The sequence below is a fragment of the Phyllobates terribilis genome, unplaced genomic scaffold (assembly GCF_046119375.1).
Source record: "Phyllobates terribilis strain yellow unplaced genomic scaffold, ASM4611937v1 Scaffold_3__8_contigs__length_932513732, whole genome shotgun sequence".
Lineage (NCBI taxonomy): Eukaryota > Metazoa > Chordata > Amphibia > Anura > Dendrobatidae > Phyllobates > Phyllobates terribilis.
This window is the reverse complement of record NW_027362763.1, coordinates 570,158,864-570,171,104: the sequence shown is the minus strand read 5'-3', so window position 1 is coordinate 570,171,104 and position 12,241 is coordinate 570,158,864.

Below are 12,241 nucleotides of genomic sequence, written 5' to 3'. Positions count from 1 at the left end.
CCAACATGTGGGGACATCACACATCAGTCGGTGTGCCGAAAACTGCAAACGCTGCTGCAACACAGCAAGGGCGGCGGAAGCTGTAGCCGACTTGCGAAAATGAGCTGACAGGCGGCGTACTTTCACGAGCAGATCTGGCAACTCGGGGTACGATTTAAGAAACCGCTGAACCACGAGGTTAAGCACATGAGCCAGGCATGGTACGTGTGTGATCTCGCCTCGCCTCTGAGCCACCACCAGGTTACGGCCATTGTCACACACGACCATGCCTGGATGTGGGTTCAGAGGTCTCAGCCACTGATCTGCCTGCTCTTTCACAGCTGTCCACAACTCACAAGCAGTGTGAGGTTTCTCGCCTAAGCTTATGAGTTTCAGCACAGCCTGTTGCCGCTTGGCGGAGGCAGTACTGCAGTGCTTCCATCTTGTAACTGATGTGGTGATATCTGAGATGGAGGCTGAACATGAGGAGGAGGAAGAGGATGATGCGCAGGAGCTGTACACTGTGGGGGCAACTATGACTGACATAGGGCCCGCAATCCTCAGTGTGGGGAGGATGTGTTCCGTCCCAAGGTCCGACTGGGTCCCGGCTTCCACTATGTTTACCCAGTGTGCCGTCAGGGAGATGTACCGTCCCTGGCCACAAGCACATGTCCACATGTCCGTTGTCAGGTGGACTCTCCCAGTAACTGCGTTGTTGACGGCACGGCAGATGTTTTGGGACACGTGCTTGTGTAGTGCTGGGATGGCACACCGGGCAAAATAGTGTCGGCTGGGGACCGAGTACCGAGGGACGGCCACTGCCATAAGGTTGCGGAAGAATTCCGTCTCCACCAGCCTAAAAGGCAGCATTTTGAATGCAAGCAGTCGTGAAATGTGCGAATTTAGGACTGTGGCCTGTGGGGCGTAAGCTGCGAATTTCCGCTTTCGTTCAAAGGTCTTGGATAGGGACAATTGAACGCTGCAGTGGGACTTGGACGTGGACGTTGATGCTGTTTCTTGAGAAACTGCCATAACAAGTGAAGACTGAGAGGAGGGGGCATCTTTGCATGCAGTATGGACAGGAGATTGCCTTGCACACACAACAGGGGGTTCTATTGCACGCACAACAGCGGAAGAAGCAGTGGTGACACCCGCTGACACTGGTCGTGGACCCTGGGGCTTGCCGCACAAAGTCGGGTGCTTTGCTGCCATGTGCCTGATCATGCTGGTGGTGGTCAGGCTGATAGTTTTGTCACCCCTGCTGATGCTGGCATGGCAGGTGGTACAAATGGCCTTTTTGGGGTTAACAGCAGAGTCTTTAAAAAAATTCCAGACTCTGGAAGACCTACCGGTTGTACTGGCAACGTCCCTCGTGTTGGTGTTGCAGGGAACGGTTGCCCGCCTTCTGTCTGCGGCCACCACACTGCTTCTTCCTGCCTGTTGGGGTACTCTGCCTCCCTTCCCCTGTGTGCTGCTGGCCTCATTCTGCATGTCCTCCTGCCACGTTGGGTCAGTTACTAAATCATCCACCACCTCCTCCTCTTCCACTTGCGCACCACGATCCTCCTCCTCACTTCCTGGCAATTGTGTCTCGTCATCGTCCACCTCTTGTGACAAATTGCTAGCGTCGACTTCCTGTGGCCGTGGCTGTTGAAATATTTGGGCATCGCTACATGGGATCTCCTCATCCACCACTTCAAGCGGAGCAGGCGAGGGGCACAAATATGGAAATGGACCTGTGAACAGCTCTTCAGAGTGTCCAAGTGTGGGATCAGTTGCTGTCTGACGACACTCGGCATGGTGGGAGGAAGGAGCATCAGGGTGAGGAGGAGTATGCGGTCGAGACTCACGGCTACTACGAGTCGACCGTGTGGAAGACAGGCCGGAGGTGGTGGTGCCCAGGTAACTGGAAGTATTATCTGCTATCCAATTAACAACCTGTTCACACTGATCAGTTCGCAATACTGGTGTTGTTCTGTGTTTCCCTAGTAATTCGGTCAAGAAGTGGGAGCGAGAAGATGTGGCTGTTGGTTGTGGCACATTTTCACCTTGGCCACGGCCCCGTCCTCTGCACGCACCATCACCAGAACATCCACTTCCACGTCCCTTGCCACGCGCCTTGCCCAGGGTCGGACACAGACTGTAGTGGGCCCCTGTGCAAGAAATTTTTGGGGGCCCCCCCCCTGCGCTTCATAAGGCAACAAAGTTATGTAAACATAACCCCCCCCATGTGCAGCTCACCCCCCGATGTATCTCTCATTCCCCCCCCGTGCATCTCTCATTCCCCCCCCCGTGCATCTCTCATTCCCCCCCCCGTGCATCTCTCATTCCCCCCCCGTGCATCTCTCATCCCCCCCCCGTGCATCTCTCATTCCCCCCCCGTGCATCTCTCATTCCCCCCCCGTGCATCTCTCATTCCCCCCCCCGTGCATCTCTCATTCCCCCCCCGTGCATCTCTCATTCCCCCCCCCGTGCATCTCTCATTCCCCCCCCGTGCATCTCTCATTCCCCCCCCCGTGCATCTCTCATTCCCCCCCCCATGCATCTCTCATTCCCCCCCCCGTGCATCTCTCATTCCCCCCCCGTGCATCTCTCATTCCCCCCCCCGTGCATCTCTCATTCCCCCCCCGTGCATCTCTCATTCCCCCCCCGTGCATCTCTCATTCCCCCCCCGTGCATCTCTCATTCCCCCCCGTGCATCTCTCATTCCCCCCCCGTGCATCTCTCATCCCCCCCGTGCATCTCTCACCCCCCCATGTGCATCTCTCACCCCCCCATGTGCATCTCTCACCCCCCCATGTGCATCTCTCACCCCCCCATGTGCATCTCTCACCCCCCCACTCCTAGTTAATTAATTGTATTTAAGAAAAATAAAACTTGTTATACTTACCCCCATGCGATCCCTGCAGAATCCTGGCGCTCGTCCACGTTGCTGCCACCAGGCTCTCCTGACGTTCGGCCATGTGACGGTGCCACATACATAGCCAGCAGCTTTTGTTTTGGCCAAAAGATTTTTAAAGCCGCCACCACGATAAGGTAGACTCTTCTGGCCGGGCCCTACTCTAACCTATTAAAATTTTCTTAAAATATCCAATACTCTTTTTAGATATATTTTTATTTAGTTTTCTTTAAGGGAATGTGTCATATACATTTTTTTTTAAAATGACCAATAATACCACATACAGGGAATACCGCCACGCCATCACCAGACCACATATTACCACAACATAGTGACCGAATAATACCACACAGAAGGGAGAAAAACTGCCACACCATGACCAGACCACATATTACCACCACATTACTAATATTACCACCACATTACTAATATTACCATAAGTGTCATTATACACGGGAGCTCTATGCATGGTATGTATAATGTAAGTGTCCAGGTAATCTAGTGATCACCACTGACATTATACACAGGAGCTCTGTATATAGTGTCAGTGTACAGGTAATACAGTGATCACCAGTGACATTATACACAGGAGCCCGGTACATAGTATATAGTGTAAGTGTACATGTAATGCACTGACTCACTGGTGACGTCTCTAGGTGAAGTCCTTCAGCTACGCTTTTCTCCTTCATCCAGCACAGACCGCCATCACGTCTTCCAGCCAGGACTCGTCTCTGCATAAAATAACACAGTTATCTAGAGCACATTCCCCAACTTCTACATTACGCAGCTGAATACAGACGTGCATCCACCATCAATATATGGTTAGTTATTATGCAACCTACCATTCCAAATATAAATTGTAATCCACCACGGTGCCCCCATTAACTGTAAATAGGCACTTAATATATAATTTAATTAGAACCTCTACTCTATACTTCCTGCTCCCCGCATTCATTATTTACATGCACCCCCTGCCCCAATTCATTATATCATGTCCGTGCTCTCCCCACCCCATCGTCATTTATCATTTACTCTCCCCCACCCCACATTCATTATGTGCAGCTCATTATCCCCCTACTCCTAATTCCCCCATGTGCAGCTCATTTTCTCCCAATTCTCCCATGTGCAGCTCTCACCCCCCCATGAGCAGCTCTCACCACCCCCCCATGTGCACATCTCTCATCCCCCTCCCCCACATGTGCCCCTCTCTCATCCCCCTCCCACACATGTGCCCCTCTCTCATCCCCCCCATGTGCAGCTCTCTCACCCCCCCACATGTGCACATCTCTCATCCCCCTCCCCCACATGTGCACCTCTCATCCCCCTCCCACACATGTGCCCCTCTCTCATCCCCCTCCCACACATGTGCCCCTCTCTCATCCCCCCCATGTGCAGCTCTCACCACCCCCCCATGTGCAGCTCTCACCACCCCCCCCCACATGTGCACATCTCTCATCCCCCTCCCCCACATGTGCCCCTCTCTCATCCCCCCACATGTGCACATCTCTCATCCCCCTCCCCCACATGTGCACCTCTTTCATCCCCCCCATGTGCATCTCTTATCCCCCTCCCCCATGTGCATCTCTTATCTCCCCCCCATGTGCATCTCTTATCTCCCCCCCATGTGCATCTCTTATCCCCCCCCACATGTGCACCTCTCACCCCCCTCCCCCCACATGTGCACCTCTCTCATCCCCCCACCCCATGTGCACCTCTCTCCCCTCCCCCCACCTGCATCTCCCATTCCCCCCACTCCTAGTAAATTGTATTTTGAAAAAAATAAAACTTGTTATACTTACCCCCATGCGATCCCTGCAGAATCCTGGCGCTCGTCCAAATCGCTGACACCAGGTTCTCCTGATTTCCGGCCATGTGACGGCGCCGTCACATGACCGGAAATCAGGGGAATCATGAAGGTGCTGCCGCAGCAGAGCAACGCAGCGCTGAGATGTCCCGGACCCGGCGCTTAGCATGGGGCCGGGGGCCCCATGAGGAGAGAGACTCACAAGAGGGGGGGCCCCAGCGGGGCTCCAAGGGGGCCCCTACCGGCTGGGCCCCATACTGGAGTCAGGGCAGTCATGCCCTGATGGCGGCCCTGCTGGAGGCTGGAGGGGCCCCCTCTCCCTCGGGGCCCCCGTTCAATGAACCGGCTGCACGGGCGGTAGTTCCGCCCCTGGCCTTGCCCATAGTAAAGGAAGTAAAATAACTTACACTCACACTATCAATGGAAAAAGGGTAATAAAAAGTAGATTAGAACCGTGGAAGAGGAAAACCACAGTTCTATTTCTCTTGCCTACACCCGACTCTTTTAAACAATCTGAACAATCAGGGAGAAACTATTACTGTTTTTCTTTATGGAAAAAATACCAAAAGCTGAATAATAGAGATTTTTTACCGTGGAACTGCAAAACCACACTTGTATTTCTCGGGCTTACACCAGACTATTTTCAACAGATATATTTGTGTCTGAGCAATCAGGAGACACTACTGTTTTTCTTTACAGCAAAAGAATGCAAAAAAGCAGGATAATACAGAGATTTGACCCGTGGAACTGCAAAACCACACTTGTATTTCTCGGGCCTACACCAGACTATTTTCAACAGATATATTTGTGTCTGAACAATCAGGAGACACTACTGTTTTTCTTTACAGCAAAAAAATGCAAAAAATCAGGTTAATACAGAGATTTGACCCGTGGAACTGCAAAACCACACTTGTATTCTCGGGCCTACACCAGACTATTTTCAACAGATATATTTGTGTCTGAACAATCAGGAGACACTATTTATTTTTTACGGCAAAAAATGCGAAAAGCAGGATAATACAGAGTTTGACCCGTGGAACTGCAAAACCACACTTGTATTTATCGGGCCTACACCAGACTATTTTCAACGGATATATTTGTGTCTGAACAATGAGGAGACACGATTATTTATTTTTTACGGCAAAAAATGCGAAAAGCAGGATAATACAGAGTTTGACCCGTGGAACTGCAAAACCACACTTGTATTTCTCGGGCCTACACCAGACTATTTTCAACAGATATATTTGTGTCTGAACAATGAGGAGACACGATTATTTATTTTTTACAGCAAAAAATGCGAAAAGCAGGATAATACAGAGATTTGACCCATGGAACTGCAAAATCACACTTGTATTTCTCGGGCCTACACCAGTTTATTTTCAACAGATATATTTGTGTCTGAACAATCAGGAGACACTACTGTTTTTCTTTACAGCAAAAAATTCAAAAAAGCAGGATAACACTGAGATTTGACCCGTGGAATTGCAAAACCACACTTGTATTTCTCGGGCCTACACCAGACTATTTTCAACAGATATATTTGTGTCTGAACAATCAGGAGACACTACTGTTTTTCTTTACAGCAAAAAAATGCAAAAAAGCAGGATAATACAGAGATTTGACCCGTGGAACTGCAAAACCACACTTGTATTCTCGGGCCTACACCAGACTATTTTCAACAGATATATTTGTGTCTGAACAATCAGGAGACACTATTTATTTTTTACGGCAAAAAATGCGAAAAGCAGGATAATACAGAGATTTGACCCGTGGAACTGCAAAACCACACTTGTGTTTCTCGGGCCTACACCAGACTATTTTCAACAGATATATTTGTGTCTGAACAATCAGGAGACACTATTATTTATTTTTTACGGCAAAAAATGCGAAAAGCAGGATAATACAGAGATTTGACCCATGGAACTGCAAAACCACACTTGTATTTCTCGGGCCTACACCAGTTTATTTTCAACAGATATATTTGTGTCTGAACAATCAGGAGACACTACTGTTTTTCTTTACAGCAAAAAATTCAAAAAAGCAGGATAACACAGAGATTTGACCCGTGGAACTGCAAAACCACACTTGTATTTCTCGGGCCTACACCATACTATTTTCAACAGATATATTTGTGTCTGAACAATCAGGAGACACTATTATTTATTTTTTACCGCAAAAAATGTGAAAAGCAGGATAATACAGAGATTTGACCCGTGGAACTGCAAAACCACACTTCTGTTTCTCTCGCCTACACCAGACTATTTTCAACAGATATATTTGTGTCTGAAAAATCAGGGAGACACTATTATTTTATTTTTAACGGCCGAAACATGCCAAAAGCAGGATAATAGAGGTTTTTTTTATCATGGAACAGCAAAACCACAGTTATAATTTACTGGTGTATACCAGACTTTGTTAAATGTATACATTTGCGGCTGAACAGTGAGCGACACACTCAAACTGTTTTTTTTAGATACAAATTGGCCCATGGAACTGCAAAACCACACTTCTATTTCTCTAACCTACACCAGACTATTTTCAACAGATATATTTGTGTCTGAAAAATCAGAGACACACTTTTTTTATTTGGGGGGGGGTTCACACCAAAAGGTTAATAAGACAGGTATTTGTACAGTGTTAAGGAGGTGAAAAAAAGAGGATTTAGATGAGAAAAAAAGGATTTTTCCTGGCCCCCGAGACCTGGAGCTAAGTCCAGCAATTTCAGCAACAGGAGCACACAGGACTGTAATGCAGCGTTTGCTGATATACCCACTGCGTCTCCTATACAGCCTGCCTGCCTGCCTGATATCTGGGATGGATATTAGTCCTGAGAAGGACTGTTTGCTTGATCTGGCAGCCTTTACAGACCCTACACTAACTATTTCGCAGGATATATCTCTCTCTAAATCAGCAGCGCTGTCCCTACACTGTCTGATCCAGAGCGACTGTGTCCAAGATGGCGGCGCCCGGTTTTAAATACTCGAGGTGACGCTGTGCGGCCAGCCAATCACTGTAATGCCCACAAACAACATGGCTGCGGCATTACAGTGACTGGCTGGCAATCCCTGCATGTTCATTGGCTCTGTAAAGAGCGGCAAACATGCAGGGTGGAGACCCGTGCTCCCACCCGAGTAACCCGGAAATGCTCGGTGCTCGCCGAACATCCCGAGTAGCGTGTGGCTGGTAACCTGTTAAATCCCAATGTCAATCTGACAGTGGCATTTACCACAAGCCGGCAGGGGTGCACATAATTCCACGCTCTCACCGGCGTGCTCATGACGTGATCGCAGGGCACCGATGGGTTGTCATGACTGCCGGGGGTCTGCTGATGATCTTCGTGCTCGTTGTCATTACGATCCTCCTTTGAACACCGGCCCATGACGGCATTCTTAGGAGATTGTGATTTCTGCTTTACATAGCAGTGCTAATGCACGGCTATGTATAGCACAAGCAATTGGACGGTCAAAGCTTCACATCCCCTAAGGGGACTATGAAATACAGTAAAAAAAGTGAAGAATAAAAGTTTTGAAAATATAAAAAAAAACAGAAAAGTTCAAATGATACCCATTTTGCCCCATATAAAATAAATAAAGAATAAAAAGATGAATATTTTGTATTGCTACTTTCAGAAATATCCAATCAAAATATAAAATAAATAATTCCGATCGGTAAACAGCGATTTTTTGGCCGCTGAAACATTGCAATAAAATGTTATAAGAGATGATCAACAAATTGAATCTATCCCAAAGCGGTATCAGTAGAAACGTCAGCGCAGGGTGCAAAAAAAAAAGCCATCGCACAGACCTAAATCCTAAAACATTAAAACATTACAGGTCTCAGAAAATGGCAACACAAGCAAATTTTTTTTATTAAAAATTTCAGATTTTTTTTCACCACTTAAATAAAAAACTATACATGTTTGGTATCTAAATACTCATACTGAACTGGAGAATAACATTGGCACGTTAGCTTTACCATATACTGTATAGAACATGGTAAATAAAAAAAATAAAAAAACAATTGTGGAAATGCAATTTTCTTTGCTGTTTCAAAGCACACATTTTTTTCCTGTTTTCCAGTTCATCACATGATAAAATGAATGATGTCATTCAAAAGTACAACTCGTTCTGCAGAAAACAAGCCTGGTATATTGTCAGAAAAATAAAAAAGAAGGGGAAGTGGAAGAAGGGGAGGAAAAAACAAAAATAAAAAAACAGAAAATCGCCAGGTCATGAAGGTGTTAAGGATAATGCTTTAAAACTCAGATTTCCCAATTACCTTGCCAGTAATGTGGCCCAATATGGAGATTTAGAACTTATGGGGATCGAAACATAGAGAGATCCATACGTACCTCTATATGCCAGAAGCCAATTTCGGGCAATACAATCCTGTAAGCCAATAGTTGTCATCCACATGTCCATATTTGGCATTCATGCTGCCCTAGGCACTTTAAGGGGTTATGCCCCCTGTTAAGTCACACTAAGGTTATGTGCACATAGCATCTTTATCAGGTGATTAGGCTCTGTGAATCGTTTGGGAAAAATGCCAAATAAGAACTAAAAAGACTGAATATATGCCCTACATTGTAAAAACAACATGCTGTGCATATGTTCAATCTTTTGAGCTTCTTCTCTCTTTAAAGGGGTTGTCCGGTCCAAATTGATAAGTTTGCAGTCACTCTGTGTGACTGAAGACTTATGAATCCCCCCAGCGCACGGGACCGGCAGATATGTATGTGTTATACATACTCCTGACCACAGCCGTCCAGTGGGCGTGGCTTCGCTCCATACACTTGTCCATACACCTAGTCGGGGCGTGGCCTCACTCCATATAAGTGTATGGATAGAGGCCGTGCCCACTAGTCGGGCTCTGACTGGGAGTATGCATAACATATATGTATCTTCCTGTCCCAGCACAAAGTGGGGGGCGACTACGGTTGGATGCAGAGTTGGATTCCCCCCAAGGCATCTGAGTGACGTGAAGGGCCCTTTGCTACTCTAAAAGACTGAAAACTGTGCTCCTGTGACAAGGTCAGGAACCTCTCCTCAGTCTCCCATCTAAGTGCCCGTTCAGACAGCTTTTTCAGAGAACATTTAACGTTTGGTAAGTCCTGAGCTCAGCCACCACCACAGGAACCCCGATGGATGCATGCATGCAAATAGCAGGAAGAGTTTGGTGCCAAACTCAGGTTCTCAATTAAAGACATTGGTTGTAGGCAGGGTTGGGTGAACCTTAGCTAGAGACTCCACACAGTTGTGGAATTGTGTAAAGTTAGGATAACAGAATTGTAAACGTAGAAAGTTGTTAAGTTTGTTAGCTGCACCACTGCACGGACCGCCTTGTGCACCCATCTGATTACATCTTTGCTCTGGGTAACAAATGGTTACCGCACTAGGGGGAACCACTGGGTAGGCAAATTATAGTTCTTCTGTTAGTACATCCTGGTCCTGTCGGTTGTGCAGCGCAGGGGTCCTGGCTGTTTTAAGTTAGGTGTGTGCAGTATATTTGTGCTCCTTTCTTGCATTGCCAGGGCAACCCAGGTCCTGTTCTTAGTAAAAAGGTGTTACCCTAACAAATTGCCTGCCAGTGTCCTTTGTCCTCGGCCCACTGTATTTTTAGAGAGACCTCCTCGGTACACGGTCAACACACTGCCTTTGTGCACATCGCACAGTGACAGAGCAGGGACTGAAAGAAAGGTCTGGACCACTCGTTTAAAATTGCCCATACCAGCTAATGTGTATGAATACCTTTGATTAATGATTGTCAGGGGTGATAAGGATCTTGCGTGACCGATTTTGTACTGTTGATCCTTTTGTTCTCTAACAGATAAGCCACCACGAATACATGAATACAGCACCAGAACACCATCAGTGCATGATTACAACATCAGAACCACTATCGGTACACACATACCTCACCTAAAGCACCATCAGTACATGAATACATCACCAGAATCACCATCAATGCACAAATACAGTACCAAGCTTAATACAGCAATCAACTACAATGTCAGGACTGTCCCCATTATATACAATTGTATCGCATGAACCTGCAACTCCCAGTATCGCTTTGACAATGGTAAGAAGATACTGGGAGAGGTTACCAGCCATCATCAGACTGCAGCCAATACAGGAACCACAGTACTGATTAGACGCAGGCAGCAGCGCTATTAGGCACTTAAACAGACATTTTAATTTTTGGATATATCTGGCATGTTTTAGGCCCATTAATTGGGGGGGTTAGGTCCCCCACTGATTGCTCAACAGACCTCTTAGAAGGGCTTAGGTCACGAGACAGGACTATGACTTTATACTATATCAGCTCTGTGTTATGTATGCTCTTCTGTCACCTGAGATGCGCATTTCAAATTGGTCTGTGGAGCAATTTGTGGGGTCTCAAAACTGCATCCCCCACCGATCTGCTCAGAATAAATTGGCCTAAAAGATAAAAATCTTCTAAAAGTTTAGTTGCTCTTTAACGTGCAATTACACTGTGGCTGATAATCGGAAACTGAATATCAGCCTTTCTAAACAGGCTGTCAAATGCTTGATGCATGAGCAAAAGTGCTTACTGTCTCCTGGCTCCTGCTCCAGAATCTTCCAGTCCTCTGCGGTGTTTGGACGACATCTGCAGCGTGATGAGATTCACGTCAGGCAGGGAGCTGATCCCAGAAGTGGCAGTGCTTGCATATTCATTTGCATTCGCCTCTTTGTAGACACAAATACAAGTGAATGCCGGGAACCTCCGACACCACCCCCCTATCTCCACCTCTCCCCGCGCGCATGGCCGCAATCTGGTGGAAGGAGGAAAGGGGAAAGGATTTTTTTTTGGGGGGGGGTGGAGTTTATACTCATGGTAGGCCAATGCCGCCCTCGCAATCCGCACCTCCGGTGCCTAGTGGAAAATACGGCCCTGGTTATCCAACCAGTAAAATTCCCCCAGTATGGCAAATTTGTCGGAGCAAAACATATTTGCTCTGATGAATTCGATTTCAACACAAATCAATATTTATCCAAATTAAATTGGAACCTAGGGAAAAAAGTGTGTTGCTCAAGGAAAATAAATGGATACTTAGGCCCTGATTCATTAAGACTAGTGTTACGTTTTCCAGTCTTAGTGAAGGGTGTGCAGGAATAAGACATACCAAATTTATTATGAGGTGCATGACAGTTAACGAATTTGGCTCATCTCAGTAACGTGTGCCTCCATACACCTCTCCAGTAATGTTAGTATAATGCAGGTAAACAGAATGCAACAGCGGAAACACAGGCGGATCAAAAGTATATTTCTCTTATTTAACAACTAATATTAATTGTAAAACATGTATTATATGGTAACAATTTCTTTACAATGTTTGACAGTAAAATAAGCAGGAAATCACATAACAGAATGAAATATCAGAATACACTAGAATTCAGGGGCTGGTAGTTTAAAATGATCTACTGTAGGGAAGGGGAATTAGATTGTCATTAACTATACCAGGCAAGGGACAGTCTTTTCAAGCTTTGGCAATACTCTGTTCCTATCACAACTCGCTGCCCATTTTCCCTGTCACTCTC